The following is a 26,166-nucleotide window of genomic DNA, read 5'->3' as shown; positions in this document are numbered from 1 at the left end:
TATGCCTTCCTGAGTGTGTTCGCATCGATCATCTCATTTGCTCCCCATTAAAGCTATCATTATTTATTGAGGGTTTACTATGTGCCAGACACTGGGCTAAGTGCTTTGCTTATATTATCCAACCAAGTCTCACAACAAACCTATTACACAGGCACCAATTCTGTTTTAGTATCACAAACCCAATTCAGTCCATTCATGTAAGAAGAAGTGGAGGGGTGAGGGCTGGCATCGAGCACAGCTGGCTCCAGGGACATGAACAATGCCTCTGGGATGTGGTCTCTCTCTCCTCCTCCATCCTCCCCTCTGACCCCATTGGCTATAGTCTGATGAGTTCTTCCCTCAACGGGCCTCAGGCAACCTCGGGTTGAGGTCATCCTCACTGCAAATGAACCCAGCAGAGAGAGGCCTCCCTTCTTAGCATTGCCAACAAAATGTCCTGAAATTGAGCTTGGTGCACGTGGCTGTCCCCAAACTGGACACTGTGGCCAGAGGGGTGGACTATGTTCATGGGTCAGACCAGGGTCATAAGACCAGTCCCATAAGTTTCAGAAGGAATGGACCCATAGGACCCTTCAAGGAAGGTGAAGGTGATGTTTCTAGAATAAGGGAGGAAGTATGCTGGGCAGACACAAAGTGAGAATGTAAACAGTGGTTATTTTTCTGTATTTTATGGGGAAGCAGGGTCTGAGAGTGGAGTGCTTTGACCAGAGCCTCATGCCTGGAGGAGAGCAGGGTTTACGTGGCCTGTCTGCTGCTTTCTACCCGTCTGTGGTGGGAGAAGTGGGGTACAGACTGGTGAACGCCTCCTGGTTCTGTCTGGATGGAGAGACCTTCTAGGATTCAGGGGACAGCTCTCTGCAGAGCGGCAGCCGACAGAAGTCCCCAGACAGCCGTCTTCCACTGTTTGAGGGAGGCTATTCAGGGTATAAAATCTGGACAGTTGGCATTATATCTTCTTTCAAAACCTGCAACTCAGGCTTTTGAACCACAGCTTCTGGTTGAAAAACCCACACGCTCCCTAAATTTGGAGGAGAGACATGAGTGGTTTCCTGTTGGGTGGCTTCTTTCAAAGTAGGTTTTCAAAACGTGGCGGTGGGTGGTGGCTCTGGTCTGTGAGTTAGAGATTTGCCGGTGGACCCTGCCAATGTCACCGTACCTGCTAGTCTTATGGACTGTGTGTGGCACTTCCTCTGCTCTGATTTGAGAGGAAGCTGACTTGGTCAGGGTACTGTGGTCAAGCGTGGTCTCAGGGAGAAATCTGCGGGTATTGCTGTGTGGCTGCAGCGGGTGTGTGCTGCGGGTATTGCAGCATGGCTGCAGGCGTAAAACCGTCCACCGGCTGAAAGCACTGGTGTTCAGCGAAGCCGTCCATAGGTGGGACTTCGACTGAGGTCAGATCGCTGGCTCCTCCCCAAAGCCAAGGTTCCCCAGCCCAGGAGGAGATGGACCATGCCCAGGTCTCAGCACTGTTTCCTAGAAGAAGTGCACGCAGAGGGCTGGCTTCTGTGTCTTCCTTCTGTGACCACACCCTCCCTCCCACCTCATGAGACCACCTGTCCTCTACCTGTTTCCCAGGTCAGCCTGCACCCCTTGCCTTTCGCCCCAAGTCCTGAGCTCCAACCACAGGGGCAGGGCGGGTGTCCCAGCAGGACCGTCCGGGTTCAGATCCTGGCCCCCTCTGCCAAGGGAGCAAACCTCATGGGGTCTAAGCCTCGGTTCCCGACTATTGTTTGATGGAATAAACTAGAGAAGGCCTTCAGGGCTTGCTGGTGATTTTGTCGCATTACTCAGAGACTGATAATGTGTCCTCGCTGTCATTGTCCCGTGACAGGCCCCAGAGAACCCTCTGTGTGGCCTGGTTGGGGGACGCCCCCCACCTGTGCTCACCTGGTGGGTCCCATGTAGGCACACTTGCTCTGCTCCTCACACGCCCCTGGCCTGCCCGCTTGCACCTGCCTCCATCATCTGCGATCTAGCGAGGTCCCCAGGCCTCCGAGCATCTCTCTCCATCCCCTCCCATTGCCGTCCAGCTGGTCCTCAGGCTGCCTGTAGCCCATCAGTCAGTAAAGGATCTCCCAGTTCCAACCACAGGAGAGACAGGAGATTCCTGCTCCTCTAACATCCGCCACTCCATGGGTGCCAGGCCCCTTGTGTACCCGCAGAAGGCGAGCCTCTGTGTCATCTCCTTTGTCCTGACTTTCGCTAGGCAGGCTGCCACCTCCTGTCCCCGGGCCCCCTTGCACGCCCACAGCACAGCACGGCCACCCCGGGGCACCGTGGTCACCGTGGTCATCACGGGCATCGTGCGAGCGGCCCTTCACCTGCTGCTCAGGCGGCTGGGCGGCCTCAGCCTGAGCCCCAGGCGGGGCGGAATCTCAGCTTCCTCATCTGACCAGGGGTCGGGGCTGGCTGAGGGGGGTGAGGAGGTGCCCTGCAAGGTGGCACAGGGTAGTATAAAGACGGTAGGGGTGTTTATTGTGGAAAAACACACAAAGCATAGCATTTACCATTTTAATCATACTCAAGTGTGTAGTTCAGTGGCACTAAATGCATTCGCAATGTTGTGCAGTCATTCACTCCGTCTAGTTCCAGAACATTCCTTCACCCCAACACACCCACACCCCACCCGTCAGCACTTGCTCCCCCATTCCCTGCTCCCCCAGCCCCTGGTGGTCACTGATCTGTTAATACCTCCTGCCTCTATGGATTTGCCGGTTCTGGACGTTGCATTTAAATAGAATCATACAATCTGTGGCCTTTGTGTTAGGCTTATGTCACTTAGTATAATATTTTCAAAGTTCATCCACATTGTAGCATGGATCATTGCTTCATTCCTTTTTAAGGCTATGGTAAAGAATCTGCCTGCAAAGTAGGACACCTGGGTTCTTCGATCCGTGGGTCAGGAAAACACCCTGGAGAAGGGAATGGCAACCCATTCCAGTATTCTTTCCTGGAGAATCCCATGGACAGAGCAGCCTGGTGGGCTACAGTCCATGGGGTCACAAAGATTCAGACAGAACTGAGTGATGAGTGACCAACACTTTCAGTACTTCACTTTGGGCTGTGCAATAGTTTGCTTATGAAGCTGGCAGTTTCCATTTGAAATCTCTTTCAGAGGCTGGTAATTGTGGAGAAGGGATGATTTGAAATTTGGAGGAGGCCTGGGGTGGGGGTCATGAGACTGGGAGCTCTCCTGTGGAGCTGGACCTGTTCTTTGCTTCCTGCTGTGAAGACCAGGGCCCCCGGGGTGTAATTTCTGACTCCCTCCTGGTGGGCTTGAGAAAACCTGTAGGACACCTCCCCATGGCCTGGCCCTGAGTAGGGGTGCTTTGGGGCATCTAGCAGCCATTGAGGACGGTGACCTAACAGAGGAGAGAAGCTGTCCAGCCTGATAGAGGAGCAGCTGCAAGCTTGTGATAGCTGGGTGGGCTGGGGAGTGTGAGGCCCCAGACGGAGCAAAGCCTGGGATCAGGGTAGCAGTGGGCAGGCCTTAGGACCCGGGTAGGCCAGGAACAAAACCAGGGGTCTGGATCAAGGGCTCAAATGCATCTTCCTCTCCACCCATGTTACCACCACCATCTGTCAGAGATCATTTCCCACAACTTATAGGTTCCCCAAAAGACTCTTGTGTGGACCCCTTCCCACCCCATTCCTACCACCCTTTGATTTGTTAACTGATCAATTCTGGCTGCGATGTCTTTCCCAGAAAAGCTTTCTTGATCTGCACCCCTGTAACCCACAAAAACATCCCAGTGGGGTCTCTCCTATGTGTCCCCACCGATCCCTGCATATCCAGCCAGGCTGTTTGCTGGCTTGTGTCTCTGAAGGACCATATATTGTGTGGGGACAGGATGCACTGTCTTGTTCCTCATGGCACCCTTGGCATCGTGGACCAGTGCCTGGTGGTCACGTTCAATCGCTAAGTTGTGTCCAACTCTTTGAGACCCCATGGACTGCATGCAGCATGCCAGGCTCCACTGTCTTCCAGAGTTTGTTCAGATTCTGTCCATTGAGTTTGTGATGCTGACTAATCATCTCTTCCTCTGCTGCCCCCTTCTTTTGCCTTCAATCTTTCCTGGCATCAGGGTCTTTTCTAATGAGTTGGCTCCTCGCATCAAGTGGCCAAAGTATTGGAGCTTCAGCTTCAGCTTCAGCATCAGTCCTTCCAATGAATATTCAGGGTTGATTTCCTTTAGGGTTGACTTCTTCCTTTAGGGTTTGATCTTCTTGCAGTCCAAGGGACTCTCAAGAGTCTTCTCCAGCACCACAATTAGAAAGCATCGGGAAGCAACCTAGATGCCCATCAGCAGACGAATGGATAAGGAAGCTATGGTATATATACACAATGGAATATTACTCAGTCATTAAAAAGAATTCATCTGAATCAGTTCTAATGAGATGGATGAAACTGGAGCCCATTATACAGAGTGAAATAAGCCAGAAAGATAAAGACCAATACAGTATACTAATGCATATGTATGGAATTTTAAAAGATGGTAATGATAACCCTATATGCAAAACAGAAAAAGAGACACAGATGTACAGAACAGACATTTGGACTCTGTGGGAGAAGGTGAGGGTGGGATGTTCTGAGAGAATAGCGTTGAAACATGTATATTATCAAGGGTGAAACAGATCACCAGCCCAGGTTGGATGCATGAGACAAGTGCTCAGGGCTGGTGCACTGGGAAGACCCAGAGGGATGGGATGGGGAGGGATGTGAGAGGGGGGATCGGGATGGGGAACACATGTAAATCCATGGCTGATTCATGTCAATGTATGGCAAAAATCACTACAATATTGTAAAGTAATTAGACTCCAACTAATAAAAATAAATGAAAAAAAAAAAAAAAAAAGCATCGAAGAATCTGCCGTTAGATCCCTGGGTCAGGAAGATCCTCTGGAGAAGAAAATGGCTACCCACTCCAGTATGCTTGCTTGGGGAAGTACTTAGTGATGTTAATCATCTTTTAAAGTGCCTGTTGGCCATCTATGCATCTTCTTTTCTTTCTTTTTGGCTTCCCTAGTGGCTCAGACAGTGCCTGGTGATCTGCATATAATTGCTGAATGAATGAATGAATTGGGCTGAATAGAGATTAAAGTGAGGCACTCTTGAGCTTATCTTTCTAACAAATTGCAACCACAGAATAGAGAACCCCAGGAGAAATGAGGTCACCCACATCGGAGCAGCTCTAGGAGGTGTCTGGGTGACTGCTGATGTGATGTGTTGCAGAGGGATTTGAGCCAGGTAGGGGGATGGACCAGATGACTGCTTAAATCTTCTGGGTTTTGATGACTCAGCTGCTCCTTGCCCCACCCTTGTCTGTTTCTCCTGCCAGCTGAATCCCCGCAGGGGTCCTGTTGTGACCCAGATGCTGGTCAGGAGCCTTCAGTCTGGCAGGTGCTGCTTGGTATGGAATTTAATCTAGTAATGCATTGCCCACGTGGTCTTTTCATTAGTTTCCCCCTCCGACCAGGAAGCCAGAGCCAGAGGCTGGGGAGGTGAGGGTGAGGAGCATCTGACAGCTTAGTAAGTTCTGTCAGAACTAGAAGAAGGTAGGGGCTGTAGGGATGATGCTGGCCCACGGGTGGACGGGGTCGAGGAACAGAACTGTGGGTGGTTGCTGGGTGGGGGAGTCTGCAGAGTTCCCCTCCAGTGGAAGCTGCACCCATTCAGAACATCTGATTCCAGATGCTTTATCTCCCAGCTTCCACAAGCCCCTTTCCCTGGCTCGTCCTGAAGGCGATGGGATCCACCCCCTCTCTGCTTGCTCCATCCAGGGAGCTCACAGCTGAAGACCATCCCTGTAGATGGGGGATTACCACAGCACCCCCTTTTTAGAAGGGGAAACCGAGGCCCAGGAAGTACATGGCTTGCCTGAAACTGGTCCCTTTGGTCAGCTATTCAAGCTCCTCTCTCTGTGGTCAAAGGGAGAAGAGAGAAAGTTGGAGCCCATGAAGTTGGGGTAGATGAGCAGCAGGCGCACCAGGGAATTCTGAGGATGTTCTGGGAGGAGGTGGCGAGAACAGAAAGGACCCAGAGCATCCTCAGAATTCCCTGGTGTGCCTGTCCCTGAGGTTCTGTGCTGGGTGCTGGGAGAGACTGAATAAGGTGCATCCTGTCCCCTCGAGCTGCCCAGAGGGAAAAGGCAGGCTGCCACCCCAACAGGACCGTGTGGCCCAGGGCACCAGGAGTGCAGCAGGTCTGCTTGGTCAGGGCTGGGAAGGGAGGGGAGGCCTTTATACCAGAACCGCGTCTCCGCCTTCACTGATGTGGGCAGCTGTGTCCCAGCAGGCAGAGGGTCTGGTATGCAGGTAGAGGCTGTATCTGGCAGCTGAGGCAGAGGCTCTGAGAGGGTAAGGACTTCCATGCCGACTCTCACTGTGGGCTGGGTACCTGGAGGCTCAGCCCAGGTATACTGTCCTAAACGCTCCTTTCAGGTCTGGTCTGGCAGCCCGCTTCACCCGGCTTTGTGCCTAGCTCCGCGCCTTGGCAGACGTCTTCCCCTCTGGGCTGCCTGCCTTTTCTCCAGCTTTCTCTCCCTTCTGAGCAGAGCCCAAAGCTTCTCCAGGAGACCTCAGCCCTCTCTGAACCTGAACGACTGTATTTAGTGCTTGTTCTGTTTCATCATCATCTTTGGCTAATTGTCTAATGTGCGTTAGCTTTCTCAGCACATCTAGTTTATAAATTCTGTGGCAGGGTCACTTCACACGCGAGTCTTTGATGGTGGTACCCAGCTCAGAACAGAGTTGAAAACTTACTGCTGGAAGCCTGTATGAAGAACGCCGATGACGCGTATCTTCCCAAGGGAATTCGCAGTGACCCATCCTGCTTGTCTGTGTGTGTGGTTTCTCCCTCTTATTAGCGTAGAGACAGAAGCTCTCTGGCTCAGAAAAGCATCCAGCTGTTCGGAACAGCTGGAAGCCAAGTATGGGGTATTTGGGGGTGAGTTGTTTCTTGCTTCTTAAGCCCTTTGACATGATATTGTTTGGGCTAGTGCCGCCTGATGGAGAGGTTTCTCCTGATTCCCATGAAACCGAGACAGAAAGACAACTTCAGAGCAAGACTGAGGACAGGCCAGGAGGAGCAGGAGGCCAGGGGGCTGTCTCAGTGGCCAGTGGCTTCAGGGGCACTAGCTTGGCCCTTGTCGCTGTTTCTGTGTGGCTGACATCTGTTCCTGGGGCAGGGGGACAGTGGACATCTCCAGATTCCACGGTGGCCCCATACTTGCTGTCACTCAGCCCTTCATGCGTCTGGGGGCCTGGTGTCTGCTTGTTCCCAGTTCTGTCTCTGCCTTCAGCGGTGTTGCAGGTTCAGTGGGAATGCAGATAGAGGATGTGATTGCAGGTAACAAGTGCTCTGAGTGCTGGGAACTGTGGATGGGAGGTGGTGGTTGGGTGGGTGTAGGCTTTCTGAGTCACATGGGCAGGGTGGCCAGAGGAGGTTCTCTGGGAAGATTCAAGTAGGACCCAAGGGGAGAAAAGTCGGCCAGGCAAAGAGCTGGGGAAAACATTTGGGGAGAAGGCGTGAGGGCCCATGGCAGGTACTTGAGAAAGAGGTGGGGATGGATGGAAGCCAAGGGACAAGAGCTGATGGGGACCATGGCTGGGGGTGGGAGATGCAGGAGATGCCAAGAGACCAGCCTCACACGATCTAGAAAGGGGTTCTCATCAGGGTAGTGGTGGCAGAGGTGTGTGGGTGAGGATGGGGGAGGGGTGGGCTCAGGAGCTGGGCTGGAGTGGGAGTGGAGTGGGTCTGGGGCCACAGGGAAGGGAGGGAAGCATCAGGGGTGAAACTGAATCCCAGCTTTCCAGCTCTGGTTGGGGAATACTGGGCAATAAACTAGGGTGTGTGTGTGTGTGTGTCTAGAGGTGGTATGAGCCAAGTGCTCTAGTCTGGATGTATTGATAACCAGTGGCCACTGGTTTTTCATTCAGCCCCTGCTGTATGCACCCACTGTGTGTCAGGCACTGTTGTAGGCACTGGGGCTGTAGTAGGAAATATGAGCATAGTGTGGATATAGGTGGCTCCATGGGTAAGCATCCGCCTGCCAGTGCAGGACACCTGGGTTTGATCCCTGGGTCAGGAAGGTTCTCTGGAGTGGGGCATGGCAACCCACTCTGGTATTCTTGCCTGGAGAATCCCATGGACAGGGAAGCCTGGGGGGCTATAATCCATAGGGTCGCACAGAGTTGGAAACGATTGAAGTGATAGCACACACGTGAAGACGATAAACCAGGTGGGTAAATACAGAAGAGCGCACCAGGGAGGAGCAGTGTCTGGGAGGAGGTGGGCGGAGGAGGGAACCAGGGAAGAGGGTGGGTATTTGGGTGGGATGTCCGAGGAGTCCTTGCTGATGGTGGGATTAGGGCAAAGGCTTCCTGGATCTGAGCAGCCTTTGGAGCAAGACCTTCCAGTAGGCACATTCCTGGTCTGCAGACAGAAGAATGAACGGGTGACCCAGGAGCAGGGAGGTGGCCACGTGGCAGAAGTGGGATGAACGGCTGAGAACAGGAGTGTTCACAGAGGAAGGGCGGGTTGGGTTGGTGGGAGCAAGGCCTGGCAGGTCAGCTGGACTGCACTGGGAGCTCAGTGGAGGGTTTCAACAGAGGACTGAAAGGATATGGCCACTGGGTGTCACTCTGATGTCCATGCTGAGGACAGACTGGAGTGACCAGGGCAGAGCAAGTGGTAGGACCTGAGGGGTGGATGGGTCATGGGGACATGCATGGGGAAGTGAGCAGGTTCTCTCTGTATGTTTAAAGGATGTGACTGTGTCTGCTACCGGACTGGATGTGGGGTCAGGAGATGGGAAAAGTCAAGGGTGACTCCACTGTTTTTAGCGTTTCAGTTAACAGGATGATGTTGCATCAAGTGATCTCAGGGAAAAAGTGGGAAGAACAGCTTTGGGAAGATCAGGAGCACAGTTTTGAGCAGGTTGGGTCTCAGACGTCGACTAGATATCTGTGTGGGGGTGCCTGCCAGACAGTGAGATGTGTGAGTTGAGTTTGGAGCTGGGGCCCGAGCTGCCAGTACAAATCTGGGTGACCTTCCCACATTGATGGTGTTGAAACCAGAGGCTGGGTGACCCCACGGAAGAGAGGTCTAGAATCTGAGTCTGGGCCTGGTGCTTAGAGGTGAGGCAAGAGGGACCCTGAGAAGTGGGCGGGGTGGTCACGATGTGGCTGGAAACCAGGTAACCTGTGGTCCAGGGAGCTCTCCTGAGCCAGTGTTTTCAGGAGGAGATGGTGACCAACAGTGTAACATGCTGGTGATAATTAAGAGGCTGAGGCTGAAAGCCGATGTTGGCTTTTGCACCGTGGGTGACACACGTGGCCTGAATTAGGGTAGTGTTGGTGAGAAGGTGGGGGTGGCCCCGACGTGGAACAGTTTCAAGGGAGGATGGAGGAGACACGTTTGCAGAGATGCAGACGCACCACAGGTACAGACATGCTGCTCGAGGAGCTCTGCTTCGGGGAAGGAGAAACGAGGCAGCTAAAGAAGGGAGCACGGTTGGGAGAGTTTTAAATAGAGAAAAGCCACAGTATGTTTGTACGTTGGTGGAAAAGATGCAACAGAATGAAAAAAAACTGATGTTGCTGCAGGAGAGAGGGGGCCAATTGCTGGGGCTCCATCCTTGAGCAGATGAAGAGGGATGAGATCAGATGGGTGGGGGCGGCAGGGGGGGTGCGGGGGGGGGGGTGGCCTTAAAGTGTAGCCATCACCGCGATGCGGGAAGTGCTGCAAGGCAGATGAGCAGTGGGAGCTGTGGTTGTTCTTTCCCCCACTATTTCAGTTTTCTTGGTGGAATAGAATCAAGGCCATCAGCCGAGATGAAGACTGGTGGGGTGCCATCCCATGTTAGAGATGCGCCTGCTTGGCGTGGCCATCTGGCGTTTGGGCCACTGGGCCCCAGGGCTGTGGATGTTGATGGTAACCCGTGCCCCTGGCGCTTACTGGTCACAAATTGAAGTAAGCAGCACAGTTGTGTGCTTCTGTTAGACTTGTTCTGCTGTGCAAGTGGGTCCAAGTCTGGTTGGAAAAGACAGGGGCTGGTCCCAGAGGCTGCAGGAGAGGGGTGTACTGTGACTGATATGGAATCAAGGTGGGGACCTGGGGGAGGCAAGGGCCAGACCCTGGTTGGAGACTCACGTACCAGACATGAGGGGGCAGGTAGAAGGATCGCCACTGACCACGGATGCCCCTGCTCCCGCCCGTTCCAAGTCCTCTGGGCCAGCGTTCCAGGGTTGGAGGAGATGATGATACTTCACTGCCTGGGGTGCACCCAGTGCAGAAGGACTGGGGCCCACCCGTCCTGGTTGTTTCTCCCACGAGCGATTCATAAGGGTAGTTGTGAGGCGCCTAAGTTCAGCAGGCCAGGCTCTTGTCTTCCCACCTCATGGCAGAGGCTGCAGCCGGGCAGGAGGGCAGCACGGGCCAGCTGCAGCAGAGCCGGGAGCCTGGAGCCGGGAGCTTTCCAAGGCCTTGCTCTCCCTGCAGGCCCGTTTGGAAGCACTGGCTTTTCACTCCTCCCCGGAGCTCCAGCAGGCCTGCTTCCTCTGCATGCAGCACGCATACTAATTGGAGCCTCTCCCTGAGAAGAAGCCTCCTTTCTGACAGTTTCTTTAAGAATAGACATAGGTTTTGAAAAACTCAAGATGGCATTGCCTGTAATTATAAAGTAATTGGTGTAATTGAGAGTGCAGGGTCTTATGCAAATCACCCTCCTGTTTTAAACTTTACATCAAGACTATTTTTATTTTTAAATGCAAAAAAAAAAAAAAAAAAAAAAGCCCACCCCACAACCCACACGGGCATCTGGGTATGGCGTGTATGATTTCGGCCTGCGCCCCACGTACATGGAACGACAGTAGCTGCGCGGGAGGAGCAGGCCCTTGATTGACGTCAGACGACTGCGGCCCTTGTGTATCTTGGAGGAAGTCGCTGGACTTTGCTCAGTCTTTGTTTTTTTCACCTGTCGAGCAGGGGTGGCCAGAGGGCCTCCCGTGTTGTGAGAACTAAATGGCGTGGGTATAAGAGTGTTGTAGACTGGAAGGTGCTCTCACAGGCCCCCCCTGCCCCCTGTCCCCCCAACCTTGTCATTTCCCTTCTTGTGGAGTTGGGTCTGCACAGTGGCAGGAACAGGAAAGAAAGAAGAAAAATGAGGTTGCTCAGTCATGTCCGACTCTTTGCGACCCCATGGACTATAGCCTACCAGGGTCCTCCGTCCATGGGATTCTCCAGGCAAGAGTACTGCAGTGGGTTTCCATTTCCTTCTCCAGGAGATCTTCCCGACCCAGGGATCAAACCTGGGTCTCCTGCATTGTAGGCAGACGCTTTACCGTCTGAGCCATCAGGGAAGTCCAGTGGAAGCAGGGGCTTCAAGCAAAAGCCTAGAGTCCACGTCTTGGCTTGTATGTCTGTAAACTGACAGTGGACCTTATTTTCTCTCTTGTGTACAGAGGACGCCAGGTGGGGGTCAGATGGTCAGCTGGTGAGGTCAGTGAGAAAGCACTTTGGAGAGTGCTGGAGCCCCTGAATTATTCCTTTATCTTGTGATCCAATGGGCTCAGCGTTTCCTTGTCACTGAGGCCCTCCTGTGAGCATTTCAGCCAAGGGTGGACCGTTCCAGTAGGAGACACCTGGCACCAGGTTAGAGCAAGAGTACATTCCTGGGGCTGCTGTAACAAATAACCACTTTTCACATTGAGAAAACAAATCCTTGTAGCTTGACTCTGTGCAGAAGAAGGAAATGAGTGACTCTTGTCGTGTGTTACATCATATCATGTCTTAGGAATTCCCGTTTCTCTATAAATGACCTGTTACATTGACCCCTTGCTCCCCACAACCAACCACCACTGAAGCACAGGTATTGCAATAATTTTACTTATGATACAAATATGACTAAGTACTATTTAATTCAGTTTTCAACCATGAAAAATATAAGCCTGCCAATCAGTTTGTTGTCAAGCTGACTTGATATACTTTTATCAAAACCTAAGAACACTTGCTATTTTGGGTATTCCAGTAAGTTTTAAAGTAAGTAAAATTAAGTAAAGTGTTAGTTGCTTGGTTGTATCTGACTCTGTGACTCCATGGACTATACGGTCCATAGAATCCTCTAGGCCAGAGTACTGGAATGGGTAGCCATTCCCTTCTCCATGGGATCTTCCCAACCCAGGGATCAAACCCAGATCTCCCAAATTGCACACAGATTCTTTACCAGCTGAGCCACAAGGGAAGCCCAAGAATACTGGAGTGGGTAGCATATCCCTTCTCCAGCAGATCTTCCTGACCCAGGAATAGAACTGGGGTCTCCTGCATTGCAGGCAGATTTCTAAATCTTCCAACAGGATAAAGGACATATGTGAAAAACCTGTAGTTAGTATTGTACTCAAAGGTGAAAGACTAAAAAATTTTGACGTGAAAAAGACTGAAAAATATATGAAAAATAGCTGTTTTTTTTTTTTTTTTTTTTACCACTTCTGTTCAACGTAGTATTAGAAGTTCTATCCAGAACAGTTAGGCAAGAAAAAGAAATAAAATGCGTCTAAATTAGAAAGGAAGAAGAAGAATTTCTCCACAAATAGCATGATCTTTTTGTATGTATAAAACCCCTAAAGAGTTGTAGAAAACCCTAAAGAGTTCCCAAATGACTGTTAGAACTAATACATGAATTCAGTAAAGTTATAGGATGCGTAATCAACACAGAAAATTAGTTATATGTCTCTACACTAATGATAAATATTCTAAAAAATTAAAGCAACATCTCCATTTACAAAAGTATCAAAAAGAATAAAAGACTTAAGAATTAACCAAGGAGGTAAGAGAGTTCTACACTGAAAACCTCCAAACAATGCTGAAAGAAATGAATGAGGACATTAAAAAAGGGGAAGACATTTGATGTTCATAGATTGGAAGACTAATAATTGTTAAGATGTCAGTACTACCCATAGCAATTTATAAATTCAATGCAATACCTTTCAAAATGCTAGTTTGTTTGCAGAAATAAAAGAGAAACCTACCCTAAAATTCATATGAAATCTCAAGGGACCCTCAGTAGTCAAAAACAATCTTGAAAAGAAAGAAAGAAACCTGGAGGACTTACACTTCTGGATTTTAAAACTTACTACAGAACTATAGTAATCAAAACAATATGGCACTAGCATAGAGATAGATGTATACATCAGTGGAACAGAAGAGAGAGCCTGGAAATAAACCTTCTCCTATATGGTCAATTGATTTCCAACAAGGAGGCCAAGACTGATTGGGAAAAGAACAGTCTTTCAACTGGTGCTGGGAAAACTGGATCCTTACTTTATATTATATACAAAAATTACTCAAAATGAACCAAAACCTAAATGTAAGTGTGAAAACTATAAAATTCTGAGAAAAACACATAGGGAAAATCTTCATGATATTGAATTTGACAATGATTTCTTAGGTATGATACCAAAAGCACAGGCAAAAAAGAAAAAAAATAGATAAATTGGTCTTCATCAAAGTTTAAAAAAGAAACCTCAAAGGACACTGACAACAAAGTGAGAAAGCAACCCACTGAATGGGAGAAAATATTTGCTAATCATATATATGATCAGAGATTAATATCCAGAATATAAAAAGAACTCCTGCAATCCAGCAATGGAAAATCAAACAACCCCGTTAAAATATGGGCAGAGGAGTTGAGTAGACACCTGTCCACAGAAGACAAACAAATGGCCAATAAACAAAATCAACTGTGCTCAACATCACTAGTCATTACGGAACTTCAAATTAAAACCACTGTGAGATATCACTTCATCATGCCCCAAAGGATGACTATTATCAGAAAAACAGAAAATAACAAAAGTTGGCCAGGACCTGGAGAAATTGGAATTCTGTATTTCTGGTGAGAAGGTCAAATGGTGCAGCCACTGTGGAAAGGAGTATGATGGCTTCTCACAAAATTAAATATAGCCTTGATGTCGGTGTACAGACTGGCCCCTGGGAATCAGCTGCCACGTTGGCCTGGGATCCTCACAAAGAACTTATCAGTCCCTTATTAGTTCATCAGAAATTTAATGAGAAGCAGGAAAGAGAATGTCTGTCTCGTAGAAGGAGATGCGGGATATTTACAGTCTCCAAGTGGTGCGTTAGCAGCAAGGATGTGGCCTCACAGTAATGAACTCGGCGTGTTCAGTAGTCATCAGGGATTGCCCTGTGGGGAAACGGGAAATGACTGAGACTTAATTTTGTAAGCAGGAAAAATAAACCAATATTATCTCATAGGCTTTGTATGGTGAATTTTACATCCGTGTCTCGGAAATTGTGGGTGTTTATATCATGATTCTCTGAAATTATCTTATTTTTCTAACTCAGATCTGTTTAGGTAATTAATTAATCTGTGTAGTAAATGTCACAGCTGAATGCTAGTCTTATTTCAATTTTCTCAATGAAAACAGATTTACCTGCTCAGTGAGACAAAGAACTTGATTACCATTCAGAAGTTTTTTCTTTTTCCTAATGTCCCTTTCTAGATACAGTTCTGCGATGGTACAATTCTTGTCCAGAGAGAGGTCAAAGGTGCTTCCTCAGCCTCCTGCTTGGATCAGATTCAGATGATCTTGGCCTTGAGGCCGCTGTGGGGTGCATGGCGATGATGACGTGTCTCCAGCCCCGTCCTGCACCCTTTAAGGCTGCGTCCTCCCTGTCTCTTCATCTCAGTTTCTCTCACCTGCTTTCAAAACCCCTGGCCACCCTCTTCCTTCCCATGGTGTGTCTCCAGCCCTTCAGAAACCCCCGTGGCCACACTGTGTCCTGCTGGCTGGCAGTGGGGACTGTGGAGGAGCTGGTACCCAAGGGTGCAGGCACTCAGGTCCTGGCATCCACTTGTGTCCCCTGGCCGTCTTGCCCGGGGTCTTCTCCACTCTCAGCGTCTCCGTTGAAGCCTGGGCTGCCCCTGCTGTAGTCAGAGAAGCTTGTCACTCAGCAGATTACGCACGGAGTGCCTGCCTGTGTCAGAGCGCGCCCACGGTGCGCAGGGAGGAGGCAGCTGACAAAACAGACTCCTGTCCTCCTGGAGCCCACCTTCCGGTGAGAGGGTGACTCACGCACATTATGCTCACGGGTTCTGAGGTGCCTTTCGGGAGAGTCGGTCTGTTCATCTGTACCAGGGGTGACAGGCTGGTCTGGGGAGGTTGGCCCCCGAGTGGAGGAGTGAATGAGACAAGGGAGCCAGACTCATGGGAGCTGGGGGACGTGTTGTAGGCAGAGGAGCAGGGCTAGAAAGGCCTGAGACCAGCAGCAGCCTTGGTGTCTGAGGGGCAGAGCACGTCTGAGGGTGGGAGGGGAGGAGTGAGCCGCGACTCCTCCTGGGCTCAGGGCCTCTGTCATCCTCTTCCAGTGATGTCTTTCCATCAGCATTTCGACCTTGTTCTGGGTGTGGGCATCTGTGCTTCGGCTTCCTGACACTACTTTCTGCTCTTTGGGAGCTTGTCCTGCTTCCCTCTTCCGGGGACTGGCCCAGGTTTTCACCTGGGCTCTGTACCCCACTGGCAGGTGAGGACTTGATCTGGGTCTCCACTGATTAGCACATTACAGCTTTGTGGCCACTGGATCACGAGACCACTGAGACAGTGAAGGGTGAGCTGTGAATGATGGAGAAGGGTCTGCTGTTCTCATTAGTTTAATGCGAGGCCTGTATGCTGCACATGATGACTATAGCCGCCCTGACTGCCTGCTGGAGCCTGTCTGAGACCCGAACCCTACAGGGTGTGCTGCCGAGACAGACACAGACTGAGTCCGTGATGTAATTTCAGGCCTTGAGTCAATCCATTCCTGAAACAGGAATATTCCTTGAATTTTCTGTAAGTCACTGGTAAGCCAGCTTTTGTGGGGTTCAGCAACAATGATTTTTTTGTCATTTGCGCCAAAATGAGCCCTACCAAACTGATACAGGATTGATAGGAGATGCTGTGGGGAGTTGACCGGAGCACAGACGGATCTAAACCCTGCTCTGTGACCTGGGGCCAGGCCTTCCCTTACCTAGGCACCGCCTCCTCACCTGTGAGAGGCAGCACGTTCCTTGGGGCTGCTGTGAAAATGAACTGAAAAGAGATGCCTTTGGAAGCACATAGTAAGTGCTATTAAAGTGTCTGCTGCTGTTACTATTTTTTCTCCCACTTTGTGAAGTAAGGTGTCTGAAGCTAGACTCTGTTAAGTGACTTCCCTTGAGATCAGACACCGGGGTTTTAAGGGGCAGCGTCAGCGGTTACTCATCCATCGGAGAAGGCGTTTCTGAGTGCCTGCTATGCCCCCAGCCCTCCGCCCATGCTGCAGCGAGGACAGAGATCGCGAGCCCTGCAAGAAGAGAAGCTGCTGTTTTAATTAGATTATTTTCCTTGTTCTATGACAGGGTCCTATGCCCAGTGGGTGGTTAATCAGTGGTGCCGACTAACCTTCCCTGACACTGCTCAGCCCCCCAGGGAGGAAGGGTGTTTTCTGAAGAGTCTTTACTTGGGGCATCAGTGACTGGCATAGATGGAATCTGGGCTTCCTGGGCCGGTGCTCCCCGGCTGGTCTGGCGGCCCCTCTGCCCGGCGGGGTGGCTGAGCCCGCAGCCGAGGCCTAGAGCCGCCCGCTATGCAGCTTCCCCGGGCGTCCGCCTCAGCAGCTTGCTCTTGGTCTCATGATAAATTCATTACCAGAAAATGAAGCTGGAGTTTCCTAGTGACATAAAATATTGATGAGAGAAATAAGGATGGAGATAAACGAGCCAAGGCTGCTCATAGGCCCCGTGCGCCCTATTCTGCTGGGTCTGCAGACACTTGTTCTTGCTCCTTTTTGATGTGCTCGGGCGGGGTTTTGTCTTCTTCGTGGGATCCGTGTCGCAACACGAGTGGAGCGCGCCAGCCCGTGCGTCACAGCAGAGTGGGAAAAATAGACATGTCTCCTGGTTACTGTCAAAACTACGAAGCCCGATGCTGCCACTTCACAACCTCCGTGGCAGGTTCTTGGCACCCTCGGGGCGGCGTGTGGAAACACATTGGCCCTGCTCAGAAGCTGCTAATGGCTTCCAAGTGCCGCGGAGTAAAGCCTGAGCTCCTCAGGGTGCTGTTCAAGGCCCACCTGTGGCCTGGGTCCTCCTCCGGGTTACCTGGACCCTGCCCTTCAGCACATATGCTCTGTCTGAGTCGTTGTGCTCTTTCCTGCCATGAAATGCCCTCCCTGGCTGCTCAGGGATCAACTCCAACGCCGCTTCTTTCACAGGATGTCTTCCTTGCTGTTCTGCTCACACTGATGCAGAGGAAAAACAAAAGCAACAAAGGCATTGTTGGAGAGCCCAAGGAGAAACAGCTCTGCCCCTGTCCCTCCTGGTGGTGTAAAGCATCAGCTGTAGGTTAAGATCCTTGAGCAGGTTCGCAGCTTTTGACCCAGCGGTTCCACGTCTAAGATCATTCTAAGGGAGCAATCAGGGAGGTGTCAACACTAATGCAAGTAGGAGGCCATTTGTCACAGCGTTCCTTAAAATAGTGCAACATCAGAAGGAATCTCAAAGCCCTCATTAACTCAATGCCTCATTAACTAAGTTGTGGTATGCCGTATGATAGTGATGTTCACCTGCTTAAAAGTCATGGGGTAGGGACCTCCCTGGTGGTTCAGTGGTTAAGACTTCGCCTTCCAATGCAGGCGGTGTGAGTTCAATCCCTGATTGGGGAGCTCAAATCCCACATTTTTGGCTCCTGGCCAAAAAACCAAAACATAAAACAGAAGCAATCTTGGAACACATTCAATAAGACTTTAAAAATGGTCCACATCAGAAAATCTTTTTTAAAAAAGTGGTGGTGTAGAGAAGTAGTTGATGGTTTAGAGAAATGTTTGTGATGTTTCTGTAAGTGAAAGAAAGTGAAAGTGTTAGTTGTTCAGTTGTGTCCTACTGCGCTTTGAAACCCCAATGGACTATAGCCTGCCAGGCTACTCTGTCCAGGCTCCTCTTGCTCCAGGCAAGAATACTAGAGTGGGTAGCCATGCCCTTCTCCAGGAGATCTTCCCGACCCAGGGATGGAATGCAGATCTCCTGCATTTCAGGTGGATTCTTTACCATCTGAGCCACCAGGGAAGCCAAAAGAAATAGAAATAAAACTGGATGAAGTGGGTGATGGGGGGAGACAGAGAGAGAGAGATATCTGGACCTCCAGTAAGTTTTGGAAGGGTAGGTGTCAAAATCCTACCAGGAGGGCATTGTGAGCCCATGTGTAATGTTTATGCGATTTCCCCTTACAATCCAGTCCACAGGCTGACCTTGCGATCCCGTCCTCCTGGTGAATGCGTCGCCACCCATCTTCACTGTGATCAGCTTCCCTGGCTGTGCTGCCCTGGTTGCGGAGGGCTCCACACCTGATCCTTCTCTTGCTTTCACTCTGTTATTACTAAACATACTCACCGCCCCGACTCTCCCCCCAGGGGCCGCCTTCGTATTGTTTTCTCACATCGGCAGCTCTTCTCTGAACTTTCTCCAGCCCAGGCTCAGGCTTCAGTGAAGGTCTGACCGCGAGGGTTCTCCGGTGTTGTTCTCATATACTTTAATGTCTGACCGTGTGAGGCCGTCCTTACCATTTTAATGCCTGTGAGGGTTTGGCAGCAGGAAGTGTTCTCCGGCGAAGGTTTTCTGCCGTCTTCTCTGACATGTATACATCCAGGGTGCTCCGGGAGGTCATCTTAGACAGGGTTCAAAACCAGGACGTGTACCCCTGTCTTCGGGAGCTGGCTCCCACAGTTTCAGAGTCTAAAAGCTCCAGGACCCATGGTCGGCAAGCTGGAGGCCCAGGCAGGGTCCAGGTGTCAGCCTGAGCTTGAGGCAGGACAAGACCATGGCCCGGCCCACAGTCAGGCTGGGTGGGAACTTGGGGGTTGGTTCCCTCTTTGTCAGCCTTCTTGATCTGCTCTGGCCTGCAGTCAACTGGCTGAGACCCGCCCACGTGAAGGAGGGTGGCCTCCTTGACTCAACACACCACTGTAGTGACCATCCATGGGGAACACACTCACAGATGCAGCCAGAAGAACGTTTGACCAGGGCCCTATCAGGCTGATACACAGAATTAAGCATCACAGACGTCCGGTTGCTCACTGATGCTCTTCTGGCCACAGGCCACATGCATGTACCGAGGTCCCCATTCTCCCCAGTATGTTCAGAGCCCTGGACCGGATCAGCTGCTCACGGGAGCTGGACCCACAGGAAGAGGGCTGTGGGGTCTGCAGACACGTGAAGACCCATCTGAGGCCATGTGTGCCTTAAGTGGCAGAGCCAGGACGAGCCCCAGGGCCCAACGTCATGCTGCCCTGGCCTTTGTCCTGGAGGAGGGTGGAGGGTGAGGAGACCCTGGTCGTCCTGTGCCTTGGTGGAGAGGTGCGCCCTGTCTCCTTTCCGTGGATTTGCTGTGTCCCTGTCCCCTCTGTCCCCTGGTTCCTGACCATGGGCCGTGTGCTCTGCTGGCTTCCCACCCCGTTGGTGCTCTGACCTGTGGGTATCGTTCCCTGTGAGCGCAGACCCACTGTGGTGTCGGGCAATGTGGAGCACAGCTGATGATTACATCTGTGAGAGTTTGCAGAAGGTGGAAGAGGAGTGCTTCCTGCCCTGTGATGCCCGTGACCCAGGGAGCCTCTGGCCTGTGGCTGACTTGGGGACTGCGGGCCTGGCCAGTCCTGAGGAGGGAGGGCCTGGGCCACCGAGGGGCTTCTGAGTCCTCCAGTCGGTCTGTTCTGTCTCGCTGTCAGTTGTTTCCTGTCTTGCGGGCGTTCCTTGTCACGGCGCACTGTCCTTTGGAGTCCATGCCTGGCCTGCACCGAGATCGCTCTCCCAGTAGCTTTGCAGGTTCGTTCCCTGTTCACACGGCCACCTTCTGTTCCAGTGCCAGACCCTCATGTTTGAGCAGAAAACAAGTGTCACAGACTGAGGAGGCTGACTCTGAGGCCAGGAGCACAGTGACCACCCAGGACCGCTAAGGTCCATTTGTACTAAAGAATCAGACAAAGAGGGCAAAGATGTTTGGTTTCAGTTACCTGGGAAATAAGCAGGTATAGCTCCGGATTATGTGTTTTGGGATGTTTGCAGTTACCTTGGTTGTTGTTGCTTTTCAACTTTCGTAGGTATTTTATTTGGTACTTTTGTAGGTGTTTGTCTTACTCCAGAGCATCATGTGAAGATGTGTTCCTTTTTCCTCCTCCACCCACTTCTCCATGCTCCTTCCTCCCCTTATTTCTTCCAGTTAGAAGCAGAGGCCCTTCCACCTGTGGCTGGGCAAAATCTTGGCGTTCTCTGTCCACCAAAGCCAAATAAATATTATGGAGACAGAGTTTGGAGGAAGTAGAAAGGTGGCTTTAATTTTCAGCCGGCTGAGAGGGGAACCCAGTAGGCTCTTGCCTCAAGAACTGTGCCCCCCACTCCAGGAGGAGTCTAGGGGCTAATATAAAATGAGGGCTTGCAGTGAGGAGTCGGTGATGAGGAACAAGGGTGATAGGATCTTGATTTCTTCCTCTTGCACTGTTTCAAAGACAGTCATAGACTGGCATCAGTAACCCAGTAATTGAATCTGGCAGTTCGGTGGCTCTGCAGTCTTCTTTCTGATATGTAACTACAAGGGGAACGGTGTTGTAAGGGTAAACACCAGATACAGGATGTATTTAGCATAGAGTCAAAGGAAAATAGGTTTGAAGTGTAGCGTCTGCAGAGTTAGGGGGCAGGGAAGCAAACTTGGTTACAGACATTCAGAGTTAGAAGCAGTTAGAGTGACAAAACTAGGAATGTTTAGGCTTGCTCCCTGTTTTCTTTATCTTCTTTGTTCTCAGGAAAGGGAAAGAAAAGAAAAAATTCATTCCTCTTTTTTTTCTTTTCACTGCAACATGCCTTAGGGGGCCCATGCTTATGGGGGGGGGGTGGTCAGAGAGCTCTGCACGGGCTCCATGTCCCCCCTCTTTCCTGTCCAGGTGGGAGAGTGACATTGGGGTCACCAGATGGGATGGTATATATAGAAAGACAGGATGGAGCAGACTGAAGTATCTTGGAACTTTGGAGCAGGCAGGCCTGGAATCAGATCCATGCTCCGAGGTGCATGCAGGTTGCCCCCGGCTGAGGGCCCCATGTGGGGCCTGTAAAGATCAGTCTCCAGCAGTGGTGGAGAGCTTCTTAGGGCTCTGGAGAGCCCTTCTGGGCAGTAGGCCCAGGAAAGAGAGGCTGAGAGGGGAGGGGGGTCGAGAGGAGGATCAGGCCCTCAGGACTGCAGCCTGTCTCCTGACCAGGGGTCCGTGGGCTGCCCGCTGGTGTTCTGGTCCGTGCAGTGGTGCTGCCTGGCCTCCCCAGACATGCCCCCACCACTGCCTCGGCCCTAGTGAAGGGGAGGCTGGTGCCTGGTCTGTGGGGGCGACTGTGGCGGGAGTCCTGGGTACCGGCGAGGCCAGTCCCATTCTGAGTTACTCAGAGAATCTCTGCAGGGTCAGACTACAGGCTCTGATTTAAAAACCTCTCAATGCCGCCTTTAAAAGGCCACTAGTATTTTCAAAGGAGGGCAGTTGTATTTGAAAGATGCATTTGAACCACAGTCTTTAAAGGCCTGAGGCAGTCAAAAATAGATGGTGGCCGGGTTTCTCCAGGCTGTCCTGCCTCAGGACGTTCTTAAAATTCCCAACTTGAAAGCCTTGGCTGTCCTCTGCCTCCGGGGCATGACTGTGCCCCCTCCTTCCCTCATCCCTATCCCCCTCTCCCTGACTGCTGGTTCTAATTCCTGCCCAAAGTCCCTGATGGCTCTTGGCCTCCGAAGAGTGGTCCTGATGCTTCACCAAGCCTAAAGCTGAGCCCCAGGGCTGCCTTGTTTCCAGAAGAGGGTAGTGAGCTGGGTGTCTGCGGTGTCCCTGAAGATGAAGGAGGAAGACTCCTCCCGAATCCCCTGAGACTGGGGGCTGTGTCCCCCCGCCCCGGGAGGGCAGAGGAGGCTGGGCTGCTGGGGACAGGGTGGCAGGACCCCCCAGCCCTTTGTCCATACGTCGTGATGGACAGAGCCCCAGGCCCAGCTGAGGGCCTCATGTTGAGTGTCTCCAGCTTCCCCCAAAATCCTGTGAAGTCAGACTATGATCATCCCGATCCTATTATTATCTCAGTTCACAGATGAGGGAGGTGATGCCCGCATGCGGTTATGTGACTCTCCTCCAGTCTTGGTCTCATGGCCAAGCGGGGACACTTGTCCGTGGAGCCCTGGTGGTCGGGCCCCAAGCCCCCTGGCCCTGCTGCTGCAGGCTGAGGGTCGGTAGATGTTTTCCGTGAAGGAGCAGATGGTGAGTATTTCAGGACAGGCAGAGTATGTCTAGAGAGTCCATATAAGCACTGCTGTCCGCCTCTATAGTGTGAACATCGCATAGACCACACAGGAATGCGTGGGCAGGGCTGGTTTCGGCTGCAGGTGGTGCCCTGGTCCCTGCTCCATGGGGTGGATGGAGAGAAGGGGGCTGAAGCCTGAACTACATGCTCCCCTGCCCACTGAGCCATCCTGGGCTCACTCTCGTCTTCTGCAGGATGGGGGTGGTAGCGTCTCTCCGGGCATCGCTGTAAGAGGATTTAATGAGATAATGCGTATGGAAGCTCCATCCGGCATCTGGCGTGTAAATATCTCTCAATAAAGGGAGTATTTTTTCTCTCTACCTAATGGCCATCCCCAAGGAGGGAGTCACTGGTTGTAGAGCCCAGGGTAGGAGTAATAACCAGCACTAGGACAGTGGTCTGCGGTGTGCAGAAGGCCTGCACAGTTCTGTCGCCTCTGGGAGCCTCCTGAAGTTGGCCTGCCAGTCACAAGGCTGCCTCTGTCCTGCTGAGGCGAGGATGGAGAGATGGCCTGGTCTGCCCACCGGCCGGCATCTCACCTGGATCCCACGTCTTGTAACTCCAGCCCCAGTCTGCAGCTGCCTCTGGGCCTCTGTGCAAGCCCATGTCCGTTTCTCTGTGTAAAGTGGGGATAATAAAGACATCTCCTCCCTAAGCTGGGAATTCCAGTGATTTGATGTGAAGAAATCTCAACTCTCACCCCCAGGGAAAAACTGGTTAACTGCCCTTCTGGGACCCTCTGTTCTGTGGAATGAATCACTGCTGTCCCTCTGGGCAGTCAGGCAGCTCTGTCCCTCCTTGGGATATAGCTGTGAGCACTAGGGTCAGTCAAGGGAAAGTGGCCCAGGGGCCTCTGTCACACGGGGTGCTAACCGCACCCACAGGGCCGGCCCAGGTCCCCCCTACCACCTACAGTAAGCCCACTGTGTGATCTGCGCTGCGTATTGACTCCTGGGGAGCCAGGCTTGGGTCCGAGCATGCCCCGGAGCACTTGCCCCGTTGTTTTGGGGAATGCTGGCAGTAGGGTGGATACGAGAACTGAGTGAAGAGCTGGAAAATGGCCCAAATCTTTTCCTCGATGGCCATGGAGGAAAGGGGTTTAATATACAAAGTTTTTGATTTGTAACATGACGAGACTCTTCCTGCCTTTTGCGGTCTATTCTCTGTGATGTCGGTTTAGAGGCTCCACTTTGCTGTCTCTAGTGAGTCCTTTTAGTTCAGTTCAGTTTAGTTGCTCAGTTGTGTCCGACTCTTTGCGACTCCATGGACTGCAGCATGCCAGGTTTCCTTGTCCATCACCAAATCCTGGAGCTTACTCAAACTTATGTCCATTGAATCAGTGATGCCATCCAACCATCTCATCCTCTGTTGTCCCTTTCTTCTCCCACCTTCAGTCTTTCCCAGCATCAGGGTCTTTTCAAATGAGTCAACTGTTCACATCAGGTGGCCAAAGTATTGGAGTTTCAGCTTCAGCATCAGTCCTTCCAATGAATAATCAGGACTGATTTCCTTTAGGCAAGTCTGTTAATCCTCTGATGCCCAGGTCTCCACACATTTGGATGTTGGAGCTGCTTTGGAAATCAGTAAGTTAATGAATGAAAGTCTCCTGTGAACTGTAGGGTGTGGGTCTTGTGTGTCTGTCAACCCATGCGTGTTGAACAGTGACTACAGAGTCACCCTCTGGAGGTGCTGCTGGGAAGTGCAGCAGGTGGCCCCCAGTACTCCCAAGGGTATGCACACCTTGGGTTTCCCATTTTAAAAATTGCTGCTGGGAATTGCAGCAGGTGGCCCCCAGTACTCCCAAGGGTATGCACACCTTGGGTTTCCCATTTTAAAAATTGCTGTTGGGTCGTTGCTTCCCTGCCTTGCTCTTGGGGAACTTTCCCATCTCCCCTCATCTCCACCAGTCCTGAGTGCTGCGACGCTACAGTTCCAGTTTGGTGGACACGGTCAAGTGACCACAGTGTCCCTGTGCTGCTGCCACGGGTGTGTGTGTTTGTGCGTGTGAGTCTGCACCTGAGGTGTGACTCACATGGCAGAAAACTTAATAACTCAGTGGCTTTTTAGCACATTCACAACATACAGTACGATCATCACACCCCTCTAATTGCATAGCATTTTCATCACCCCAAAAACAAACTCCACCTTCATCATGAACAGTCGTACCCTGTTCTCCCAACTCCTGCTTTCTGCCTCTGTGGACTTGGCTGTCCTGGGCATTTCGTGTGTGGCATCATCCAGCATATGGCTTTTGTGACTTACTTCTTCCACTCAGCATGCTGCTGTCAAGGTTGTGGCAGCATATGTCAGAGCTCCATCCCTTTTCATGGCCGAATGTTATTCCATGGCATGGATGGACTACATTTTGTTTATCTGGACATTGGGGTCATTTCCATGGTTTACTAGAATGAATAATGCTGCTGTGAACATCTGTGTACATTTTTTTGTTTGTATGTATAATTTCAGTTCTCTTGAGTACATAACTAGAAGGGGAATGGCTGAGTCCTGTGGTTATCCTATGCTTGTCTATACTTACCTTTTTGAAAACCTGGCAAATTGTTTTCCAAGGTGGCTGCACCATTTATAGCACCATTAACAGTGGGATGTGGTTCCACCAACTCCTGTTATTGTCTGACTTTTTGATTCTAACCATCCTGTTATTGTCCAACTCTTTTCGACCCCCTGGACTGCGTGGGGCTGACCCCAGGCTTCCTTGTCTTTCACTGTCTCCTGGAGTTTGCTCAAACTCATGCCCATTGAGTTGGTGATGCCATCCGAACGTCTCATCCTCTGTCACCTCCTTCTCTTCCTGCCCTCAGTCTTTCCCAGCATCAGGATCTTTTCCAGTGAGTCTGCTCTTCGCATCAGGTGGCCAAAGTATTGGAGCTTCAGCTTCAGCTATAGTGTTGTTCAAATCTGTTTCTTTGTTGATCTTCTGTCTAGTTTTTCTATACATTATTGAAAGTGAAGAATTCAAAGCTTCAACTTTTATTGTTTCTCCCTTTAATTGTCAGCTTTTGTCTCATGCATTTTGGGTCTTTGTGACTGGGTTCTCTGTCATATTGTTCAGTGCTGCCCCTCAGAGCATCCCTTTTTGGGCCTGAGCAATCTGTTTGTGATCCTGTACTTGTTTAGATCCTCGATTAGCTTTCCCTAGACTCAGTGCAGTCAGCTTGTGTCTGAGCGTCCACCCAAAGCTCTGTGACTTGTTCAGTTCTAGAATTTGCTTGTGATTGATTCAGTCTTTCCATTAAGTAGGGCTTGTAAATGATGCTGGGCAAGAGGTCATAGATTTTTGGAAATTGAATAGCATTTGGATATTATTTAGTCTGTTCTCTCTCTCTCTCTTTTTTCAGATCGACGTGGGGCCTGACTCAGAGAACTGACATGATCTGTCCCAGGTCACAGCGAGTTAGAGGCAGGGACTGCGCTGGACCTGAAGGTACTTGGCTCTTCGTTCCCTCCTCTTTTGTTGACATGCCCACATCTACACGTTGTTATTCTGTGGGTTCTTGGTGCATGTCTACAGGCTTGTGCTTGACTGGAGTCTCCCCTGGGATTCTCATCTCTGGGTATGAATATGTATATGTGTCTGCAACCCCCGCGCCCCCCAGCCTGCCTGCTTCCTTCTCAGGGACTCTGTTCAGTGGGGCTGGGCTGGGAGCACAAATCTGCTTGTCAGGACATCTGTCTAAGTGATGCTGGTGCACAGCCAGCTTTGGACATGAGATACACCGGGCACTTCCTTACTTGCCCTGTGGTTTTATGACAGGCGTTCTTTTAGTAAAACTTTTCTCAAGAATAGCTTTTTGTAATCTTT

At 51.0% G+C, this 26,166-nt stretch overlaps 1 long non-coding RNA gene across 1 annotated transcript in view; it reads left to right on the top strand.

Moving 5' to 3' along the window:
- Positions 1-25,770, top strand: part of LOC133066466 (uncharacterized) — a 117,235-nt gene extending 91,465 nt beyond the window's left edge. The window contains exon 3 of the long non-coding RNA XR_009695144.1: positions 25,703-25,770. This is a non-coding gene — a long non-coding RNA (uncharacterized LOC133066466). The remainder of the gene's footprint in view (positions 1-25,702) is intronic.
- The last annotated feature ends 396 nt before the right edge of the window (positions 25,771-26,166 follow it).

This window comes from Dama dama, chromosome 2 (assembly GCF_033118175.1).
Source record: "Dama dama isolate Ldn47 chromosome 2, ASM3311817v1, whole genome shotgun sequence".
NCBI classification, from domain to species: Eukaryota; Metazoa; Chordata; class Mammalia; order Artiodactyla; family Cervidae; genus Dama; species Dama dama.
Note: the sequence above shows the minus strand (reverse complement) of the source record. Positions and strands in the feature narration are given on the sequence as shown.